Here is an 11,249-nt window from a genome sequence, read left to right on the forward strand (position 1 = left end):
ACACAGTATCAGAGCTACACACAAACTACCAGACTACAACGAACTGATAGAAAGGTGGTGGTTCATATGTTCACAAATTAATGCTTTTAACGAACACACATGCCATATGATTGAGTTTTCACAAGAGAATTAGGAGATTTGTAAAGAGTATGAGGTCATAGTTGAGTATAAGCAGTACAGTTACAAGCACAAGAATAAATATAAAAATATTAAAAACAAGTTCCTTCAATGTAGGAAGGTTAAGTGAAAAGTATTGCTATAAAATCATAGATAATTTTATTTAGTAAAACATCAAAATGTGCCATTATTTTTCACCACACATCTTCCAATTAGATCTATATGCACTTAAAGGAAGCATTTCTATGTCTCTAACTGTTCCTTGAAAAATAATGAGAGTAGTGATACCAGGAGGATAAGGGGAAGGTAGGGTAGAAGGGGGGCGCTGGTCACATTGAACTACATATAACCCCCTCCCTGGGGGATGGACAACAGAAAAGTGAGTGATGGGAGACATCAGACAGTGTAATACATGACAAAATAATAATAATTTATAAATTATCAAGGGTTCATGAGGGAAGGAGGGTGGGGGAGGGAGGGGAAAAATGAGGAGCTGATACCAAGGGCTCTAACAAAAAGTAAATGTTTTGAGAATGATGATGGCAAAAAATGCACAAATGTGCTTGACACAATGGATGGATGCATGGATTGTGATGAATTGTATGAGTCCCCAATACAATGATTTTTTAAAGAAAAAGTTTTATTCTGCAGTCTTCAATTTATACTATATCAAAATGACAGTTTTGGCACCCCAGAAGGATTTGAATGCTGTTCCTTTTAGATGTTCTTTGAGTTTGAGAAACAAAAAGAAATCTAAAGAGAAAGGTCAGGGTAGATGGAAAGTTTCCCAATGAAATTCTCTCAGATCGTCCTTGCTAGTCTCAGAGAACACCCACTCACTCATGTAATAATATTTGGAAACCTATAGGTTCTACAGGACAGAGTAAAGCCACTCAGTAGAGTTTCTAAGACTTTGTGGGAATAGATAGGCTCATCATTTTCCCACAGAGCAGCTTCTGGGTTTGAACCACAAACTTTCCAGCTGGCAGCCCAGTGTTTAACCCAGGACTCCTTCTTGAAGAATAAACAAGTGCATTGACATGATAGAAAAGGAGAGCCCTTTGTGAAAATGTGCCTAGCCTGTTTCTCAATCAATAAAGTTTTCAGTTTTCCTAAAACTTCTTTATCACAAACCCCTGTAGTCTCCCTTGTTTCTTGCATGTGTGTGATAATATATTGATATTATCCAATTGACATTTGCATAGAACAATTACCATAGCATATTGAGAAGACCACTCTGCCTTGAATTTAAGTAGCTTAGCAGATCCTCTTTTGAAGGCACAATCAAAGACTAAGACAAGTAAACCAATGAGAGAACTTGTGTGCAACCACCCAGAGACATGCTTATACATGTTTTATTTGGACTAAATCTGTGCATGTATGAGCTGGGACACTAGTAGCAATACTTTTTTGAATTACTCTCATACTGAACAGGTACCAAAGTTTTATTTGTCTCCTTGATAAATGGATGTTAAGGATAACAAAGCACAGTTCAAAAGAAGAATATGAACAATGGAAGTTATCCTTTTTAAATTAGGGTGAAAATATACACAACAAACCAAGTCAATTAAACTATTTCTATATAATTCAGTGACATCAATGGTAAGGAATGCCAGAACTTAGCTACAGTGCCTGGAGGCTTTCAACATAACAAAGACCCTCTGGAGCAAGTCTAAGTTTCCAATTGAGCACAGAACTAGAACTCAGAGCCAGGGAGCCAATTTAATTTAATTCTATTCTAGCTGGCCAGGTAGGGGGAAAAATAACATTTTAAAAATTGAATCCTCTGAGGTAGTAGGGCATCAGCAGTCTCAATAGGCCAGCAAACCCAGCTTCCCTCTCAGTGATTCTACCCAAAGCTCTGGAGATTCTGCCTGTCCTGTGGCCCTACATGGGACTGAGGGAACACCCTGCCTGCTCCCCACGCCCAACACACACCACTGTAGTCCTAGATACAGCACAAGGCAGGTATACCAGTGAACTCCAGTGCACAATACTGCTGTGGGAACTGATGCCTGGCCAATGGTGTGATCTTTCCTTCAAGAGTAATCCCACCCTGCATCTCTGGAACCCTACATCAAGCAGGCACACCACCCTTCTACCTTGAGGCAGAGTTTGAACTCCTCCAGCCCCACGGTCAAGCGATCAAGCCTCAGTTATCTCCTTACGGTCAAGAGATCAAGCCTCATTTATCTCCTTACTTACTACTCCATTTCTCCTTCCATTATTCATATGCCTTTCTATCTTTCGCACTGCAGTCAGTCTCAACAGGCTGTTTTGTTTTTTCACTCTTTCTTTTCTCTTCTTTTTCTCTCTCTCTCCTCTTCTCTCCCTCTCTTTGCTGTAATACACCACTGCTGGCATCCAGGCCACTATCCTCTAGCCTAGGGCAATTCAACCCAAATAACAGAGGGAACTCCAGCCTGCCCTCTGTGGGAGTGCTGCACACCACACGAGGTAACTGTGACAGCCATCTTCTGAGAAAACCTCCATCGGATCTCTAAGGTGATCTTGCCAACTAGGGCAATTCTGTCCAGCCCCACTGTGTCCCTGCATTAAAAGGTCAAACCAACCTGCCATCATGGGGAAGGGTTTAAACCCCTCCAGCCCCACATTCACACAATCAGGGATTAGCTATTTCGTTATTTGTTCCTTCTCTCTTTCTTCTCTCTTTACCATCACAGCCAATCTTAGTGAGCACAGTTGTGATCTTTCCCCTTCTTTCTCTTTCTTTTATTTTTCTTTCTTTCTTGTTCTCTTCTCCTCTCTTTCTGCTTTTCTATTTCCCTACTCTCCCTCTCTTTCCTTCCACATTTGACTACTGGTGTTCAGACCTCTACTCTCTGCATAGGGCAACTCCTCCCACCCAGTGGGGAAAGCTACAGCCTGCCTCCTGTGACAATGCTGCACACAGCACGAATCAGTGCTGTACATGGCATGGCACGGGGCTCAGCTACCTGTTTTTTTCTTTCCTTTGATTTTTTTCTTTCTTTCTTTTTGTTGTTCTTTCACTTTTTATTCTTTTCTCCACTTCTATCATTTCTCTCTTTCATTCCAGTCTCAGCAGACTCAGTTTCCTATTTTTGTTGTTTTCTCTTTTTTTAAATGCTTTTACATTTTTTAGCTTTTGAAATTTTGAGCGTGAACGGGTGTTAGTTTGCTTGGCATGTTTGTTTTCTTCTTTCTCTCTTTTTCTTCTCCTCTCCCTCTCTTTCCTTTCACAAGCCACTATCGGCCTCCAGAGCCCTCCCCTATGCCTAGGGAAACTCTGAAGGCAAATCAGGGGAACTCCTGCCTGCATTTGATGGCTTTCACGCAGCTGGGGAAATCATACCAGTCCTCCTATACACCCCAAGTGGCTGGGGGTTATCCCCCTTCAAACCCTGGGGAAACTCCAGCCTAAACCCCAAGGCCCTACAGTAACTGGAGGAACTCCTCCCCACCACCAGTGGTGCTCCATGCTGCCACAGGAACATCCAAATAAACTCCACGGTACTCTCTCTGACTAGGGTAATTCCACCTGCCAGCTACGGTGCTCTACGCCAAGGAGGGTACACCCACATGCACTCCGTGTCACTCCAGTTACAGAGGGATACACCACATGCCACCCAAGGCGCCCAAGCACCATGAGACAAACCACTATCACTGACTTAGAGATTAGCCAGTGAAATGCCACCCTCGTGAGCCCACAACAAAATGACCAGCGTCCAATGAGAAGACCATCCAACTCACATTCTAAATAATGGTTGGCTGGATAAAAGTGAAAACACAGTAAGATGCGGCAGTAGCATGACCCCACAGGGAAGCTCCCTGCAGGTAGTTCATAGAAGCACTCATACAAGTCATCCAAGATAAAGCCCAGTGTACTTCGACTCAGGAAGATGGCTCCAGGCTACTCTAAACAACACATAAACAGCAACCAACCCCAAGAGTCTCAATGAAAAAGCAGGAGAAACAGAAGACAATGCCAGAAGAAGTCATGAACCTAACAATGTGCATAAAAGAAGCAGATATTGACCTGCCACAGAAAATAAAAAATCATAATGCTGCTTGGAGTAATACAGGATATGAGGGAAGCAATACAGAAAAAGGATGAAATGATAGAGGAGATAAAGGCAACACATCAAACGGAAATACAAGACTTAAGGGATGAAATAAAATAATCCAATGGCAAATTGACAGACTTTGCCAATAGACTTGAGGAGGCATAGAATTACACTAGTGACCTAGAGGATAACCAAGTAGACCTCAACAAATGGAAAAAGCAGTCAAATATGGCCATCAGAGAAGCTGAAGAAACCCTGAGAGCCATGTCTGATGCTGTAAAGAGGAACAATATTAGAATAATTGGACTATCAGAACAAGACACAATAAAGAAATCAACAGCAAAAATAGCAAGGGAATACTTAGATGAAAAATTTTGCAGCTTAATAAATGAAAAGCAGGCAACCATTCAGGTGACTGAAAGAAAACCAGCCAGACTGTATCCCAAGAGGTCACCAAGACACAAAATAGTTAAACTATCCAACTATGAGGAAAAGGAAAAGATCATAAAAGCACCTAGGGAAAAGCAAACAATCACCTATAAAGGTACCCCAATAAGAGTATGTTCAGACCTATCAGCAGACACGATGAAGAAGAGGAGGGAATTGAGTAACATATTCCAAAAATTGAAGGAAAACAATGCAAATCTAAGAATACTATACCTGTCCAAATTATCTGTTAAGACAAATGGAAAAGTAAGAGTCTTCCCAGACAAGGAAAAACTCAATATATATATATAAAAAACCCAGCCCTACAAAAGATCCTTGCCGATCCAGTATGGGTAGAAGATCAACAGTAATGAAGTGCAAACAAGAGACCATCACATAGAACAACTCCCCCCATAGGGAGACAAAGAGAAAACAGCCCCTAAGAGGGCACTGGCTCAATGAACCACACACACACAACACAAAAAGATAAGATAGGTAGGTAGGAAAATACCCAACACAAGAGGTACAAAATGACTTTACAGAGTCCACAGATGAATGTAAAAACTCTGAATATCAATTGCCTGAACTCAGGCATTAAAAAGTAGAGGCTAGCAGACTGGCTCAGAAAACATAACCCATCAATCTGCTGCCTACAGGAGACACATCTCAAGCTTGCACACAAAAACTGGTTGAGAATTAAAGGCTGGAAAAAATATACCAGGCAAATGGCAATGCAAAAATATCAGGGGTAGCAATCTTAATATCTGACAAAATTGACCTCAAGATATAGGCCATAACAAGATAATATATATATATATACAAGATACAAGGAGAGGCACTATATAATGCTCAAGGGAACAGGAGACCAAGAACCAGTGAGCATAATAAATATATACGCAGCCAAGGAGAGACCCGTGAAATTCATAAATCAAACCCTACAAAAGATGAAAAAGAAAACACAGGCTCCACAATTATAGAAGGTGACTTTAAAACACCACTCTCTGAAAAAGTCAAATCACTGGGAAAGAAACTCAACAAGGAAGCTACAGATCTAAACAGCACAATTAGAGGACTTAACCTGATAGATATTTTCTGAGCTTTCCACCCAAATGCAAATAAATTCACATTCCTTTAAAGCCCACACAGCACATATTCAAAGATAGACAACATGCTGGGACAAGTCGAACTTCAGAAAATTCAAGCACATAGAGATTATACAGAGGTCTCTCTCTGATCACTGTTACATAAGGCTGGAAATCAACAGAAGGATGGTGAAGGAAACAAGGGCAAACAAATGGTTGTTGAATAATTCTCTATTGCAAAAGCAGTGGGTATTTTCCCATATCAAAGAGGAAATCAGGAAGTTTCTAGAAACCAACGAGATTGAAAATACGACATACCAAAACCTTTGTGATGCAGCAGAGGCATTTATCACCGGAAGGCTGATAGCAATAAATGGACACATGAAAAAAGAGGATAGATTTGTGGTTGACATGTGGTAAAAACTTACACCAATTAGAGCAGAGTCAACAGAACAATCCTAATAGCAAGAGAATAGAAATAATAACAATCAGAGCTGAGATACAGGAGAGAGAAAACTGTGGGGAAAAATTATGCAGCTAAAAGTTGGTTCTTTGAAAATATTAACAGAATTGATAGACCGCTGGCACACCTAGCCAAAGAAAGGAAGGAACAAATGTAAATTGCAAGGATGAAGGATGAAACCAGGGACATTACAACAGAACCTGATGAAATCAAAAGGATAATTACACAGTACTATGAAGGCCTATACTCTAACGAATTCAACAACTTGAAAGACATGGACAAATATGTGGACACACAATCCCTGCCTAGACTATCCCAGATGGATGTCTAGAAACTCAATAGCAATAGAAGAAATAGACAAGGTTATTAAGGGATTACCATCAAAAAAATTCCCCGGGCCATGGGTCTTCACAGAAGAATTCTACCAAGAATTCAGGGAAGAACTGACACCAATCCTACACAAACTCTTCCAGAGCATAGAAAATGAAAGAAAACCTCCCAAACCCTTCTATGAAGCTAGTATAACTCTGATACCTAAAGCAGGCAAGGATGCCACAAGCATTCAGAACTACAGAACAATATCCATAATGAACATCAATGCAAAAATCCTTAACAAAATACTGGCCTATAGAATACAAAAGCATATAAAAACTAATTCACCGTGACCAAGTGGGATTCATACCAGGGTTGCAGGGATGGTTCAACATACGAAAGACCATTAATATTATTCACCACACTGGCATGAAAAATGATAAGAACCACATGATAATATCAATAGATGCAAAAAAAGCATTAAACAATATCCAACACCAATTCCTGCTTAGGACACTCAAGAAACTAGGAATAGATGGAAAATTCCTCAATATTATACAAGTTACATATGAAAAACCAACAGCTAAAGTGGTAGTCAATGGAGGAAAGACGAAATCAATTCAACTGTCAAAGGGAACTGGATAAGGATGTCCCTTGTCCACCAGTCCTATTTAACATCATAGTGGAGGTCCTAGTTAACAACATAAGACAAAGAAAAGACATCAAAGGTATTCATCTAGGTAATAAAGAGGTGAAATTATCAGTATTCGCAGACGATATGATTCTATACATTGAAAATCCCCTAAATTCCACAAGTGGAGTGCTGGAAGCAATAGAAGAATATGGCAGAGTGGCAGGATACAAGATCAATAAACAGCAGTCTATCGGTCTGCTAAAAACATCAGACAAGATCACAGAAGAGACCATTAAAAAGGTAGTACCAGAGCGGGAGGAAGATGGCCGACTACTAGGTGGCTTACGCCTGGAGCTCTGAGGAGATCGGTGAGTGGAGAGAGTTGGGGGCAGAGTAGGGGTACAAAATTTGTCTTTTCGATTCCGAAGACCACTCAGAGCATCTCCCAGACCCAGAGGTGGACTCCCACCCATAACCAGCGCTCCACGCGGACACCCGGGGTCTCAGGTGAGGTGCTGTGCGCACCCGCTTGGCAGGACCAGTGCCACAAAGCGGCTAGGTGCACGGCGGAGGCCGAGCCCACCGGCCTCGGCGCTCCGCGCAGAACCGCATTAGGAGCCCCCACCCCACCACAGGGAGCCGGGGATCCTGTGTGTGTTCCGACCAGCATACCCCGCCCCCTGCGGATTTGGGTCCCACCCGGGCATCCCTCGCGGTCCAACAGGCCGGACCCCACCCACCCCTTCTCCCTGGAGGCGCACACCCGGCGCCACAGCCAGGCTGAAGTTAGAGTCTGAGGACCTGCCTCTCGGCTCCGCGCAAACCGCCAATCAGACCTTCCCGCACTCTCAAAGACCACAGCCCAGAAGAGTGTGCCCCATCACTGCGCTCCTTGCAGATCTGTCAGCCAGCCCCCTCCCTGGGCCTCGCTGCCCACCCGCTCCCCTATCCACGTGCACGCCCGTGCGCAGGACACACACACGCACTCAGTGATCCGCATCTTGCCACACCGCTGCTAGCACAACATTGTGCAGCTGCGGCATAGGAACCCAAGTTTTGGGGACTTTATCACTGCATTCGCCCTTCTCCCTGCTCTCTCTGTCCCACCCTTTTGGCTTCAAGAGGTGCATTTGCACACCAGTCGCGGCCCCCCTCCCATCTTCCTACCTGAGGGAAGTGCCCCTAGCCAGAAACAGATCACACAATCCCAAACCCATCCCCTAAATACACTCCCCTGCACTGGGGCCAATACTTTCTATCAGACCGCAGATTGCACAGCTACAACCTCCCATAGAGAGCTCAGGGTTCTGAGACACCCGGGAAAATGCCACCAAGTGCGCACAAATCGAAGAGGAAACAGCAAGTTGCTCCCACAGCGTCAAAAAGAAAAGAGAAACAAAATCAAATGCCAGAGGACCACCTGGACCTAACAGAAAGGGTAGAGGTTGACCCCCCACAGAAAGAAATGTTCAGAATGCTGCTTGGAGCTATACAGGGCATGAGGGAAGCATTACAGAAAAAAGATGAAATGATAGAGGAATTAAAGGCTATGCACCAAAAGGAAATACAGGAATTAAAGGGCAAGATAACAAAAACTAACAGCAAACTCACGGACTTCGCTCAGAGAATGGAGGAGGCTGAAACCCGCACCAGTGACCTAGAGGATTCACAAGCAGAAATTAAAAATTGTGAGAAAACGTCTAACAAGTCCATCAGAGAAGCTGAAGATAACCTCAGAGCTATGTCTGGCGTTATGAGAAGGAACAACCTCAGAATTATTGGCATGGAGGAAGAATCCACATCAAGGAAACCAACATCCAAAATAGTGATGGAATGCTTAGAAGAAAACTTTCCTAATGTAATGAACGAAAACCAGGCAATTATTCAAGAGGCCGAAAGAACGCCAGCTAGACTGATTCCCCAGAAGAAATCACCAAGACATATAGTTGTTAAACTATCCAGCTATGAGGTAAAGGAGAGAATTATGAGAGCAGTCAGAGAAAAACAGGCAACCACATATAAAAGCAAACAGATAAGAATATGCTCAGACCTGTCAGCAGACACTGTGAAGAAGAGGAGACAGTGGAGCAGCATGTTCCAAAAATTGCAGGAAATTAACACAAACCCAAGAATATTGTATCCCACCAGAATATCGATCAAAATAGATGGACAAGTGAGAGTCTTCCCAGACAAGGAAAGCCTCAAAGAATAAGCTAAAACAAACCCAGCACTACAAAAGTTCCTCACTGACCAGTATGGGCAGATGAACAACACTCATCAAGCACATACAAGAGACCACGACACAGAAAAACTCCACCCAGAGACCATCAAAGGGAAAAAAGCCCCCAAGATAAAACTGGCACAACGATGGAAAGAAGGCAAGAATGAACCGCAAACACATATATACACAATCCACAGAAAAGAAATGGAGGTAGGAAAACACCCAACACAAGAGACATAAAATGACATCACAGGGTCCACAGATAGAGGTAATAACCCTGAATATCAATGGTTTGAACTCCGGCCTTAAGAGACAGAAGCTGATATACTGGCTTGGAAATCACAAACCCTCGATCTGCTGCCTACAGGAAACATACCTCAACATTACAGATAAAAACAGGTTGAGAATCAAAGGATGAAGACATTATCAGTCAAGCTCTAATTCAAAAAAAGTAGGGGTTGCAATCCTAATCTCAGATAAAATTGACCTCCAAGTGCATACCATAAAAAGAGATAAGGATGGGCACTATATAATGCTCAAGGGAGCATTACAGAAAGAACCAATAAGCATTCTAAACATTTACTCGCCAAATAAGCATCCAGCAGAATATGTCAAGGATGAAAAAAGAAATCACAGCCTCAACAATTATAGTAGGTGGTTTCAATACACTGCTCTCTGAGAAAGACAGAACACTCGGAAAGAAACTCAACAAGGAGACTAGAGATCTAAACACTACAATTAGACAATGTGACCTGATAGATATCTACAGAGCTCTCCACTCAAACAAAAAGGAATTCACATTTTATTCTGCTCCCCATGGCACATTTTCTAAAATAGACCACATGCTAGGGCATAAGTCTAATCTTCATACATTCAAGCACATTGATATCATACAGACCTATCTCTCTGACCACTGTGCCATACGATTGGAAATAAACCAAAGGAAGATAAAGAAAGTAAGGGCAAACCATTGGAGAATGAATAACAATCTACTGTAAAAGGAGAGCGTTCTGGCCCAGATCAGAGATGAGATTAGGAAATTTCGAGAAACCAACGAGAATGAAAACACGACATACCAGAAGTTATGGGACACAGCAAAGGCAGTCATCAAAGGTAGTCTCAAAGCATTACATGCACACATAAAGAAGGAGGAGAGGCATATGATTGATACACTGACACAAAATTTACAGCAACTAGAGCGGAGTCAGCAAGAAAATCCAACGAATAGAAAAAGAAAAGAAATAATAAGAATTAGGTCTGAGATTCAGGAAACAGAAAATAAGAAAACTATGGAAAAAATGCTGCTAAAAGTTAGTTCTTTGAACGGATAAATCGAATCGACAGACCTCTCGCAAACTTGACCAAAGAAAGGAAGGAACAAATTTCAATAGCAAGGATGAGGGATGAAAGAAGGAATATTACAACGGGCCATAGTGAAATCAAAAGGATAATTACACAGTACTATGAAGGACTGTACTCCAATGAATTCACAAACTTGGAAGACATGGATGACTTCTTGGAAAAACTATCCCTTCCCAAATTATCCCCAATAGCCATCAAAGATCTCAACACACCCATATCAGTACAAGAAATAGACAAGGCGATAAGAGAATTAAAAACTAAGAAGGACCCAGGACCAGATGGCTTCACGGGTGAGTTTTATCAAGCATTCAGGGAAGAACTGACACCGATCCTACACAAACTCTTCCAGAACATAGAAAAAGATGGCAAACTCCCAGATTCCTTCTATGAAGCTAGTATAACTCTGATACCTAAACCGGGCAAGGATCCTACAAGAATTGAAAACTATAGACCAAGCTCCCTAATGAATATCGATGCAAAAATCCTTAACAAAATACTAGCCAAGAGAATACAAAAATATTTAAAACAAATAATTCACCATGACCAAGTGGGATTCATACCAGGGATGCAGGGATGGTTCAACATA

Source organism: Echinops telfairi, unplaced genomic scaffold (genome assembly GCF_000313985.2).
Source record: "Echinops telfairi isolate 266 unplaced genomic scaffold, ASM31398v2 ScPeMD7_7429;HRSCAF=8467, whole genome shotgun sequence".
Classification (NCBI taxonomy): Eukaryota; Metazoa; Chordata; class Mammalia; order Afrosoricida; family Tenrecidae; genus Echinops; species Echinops telfairi.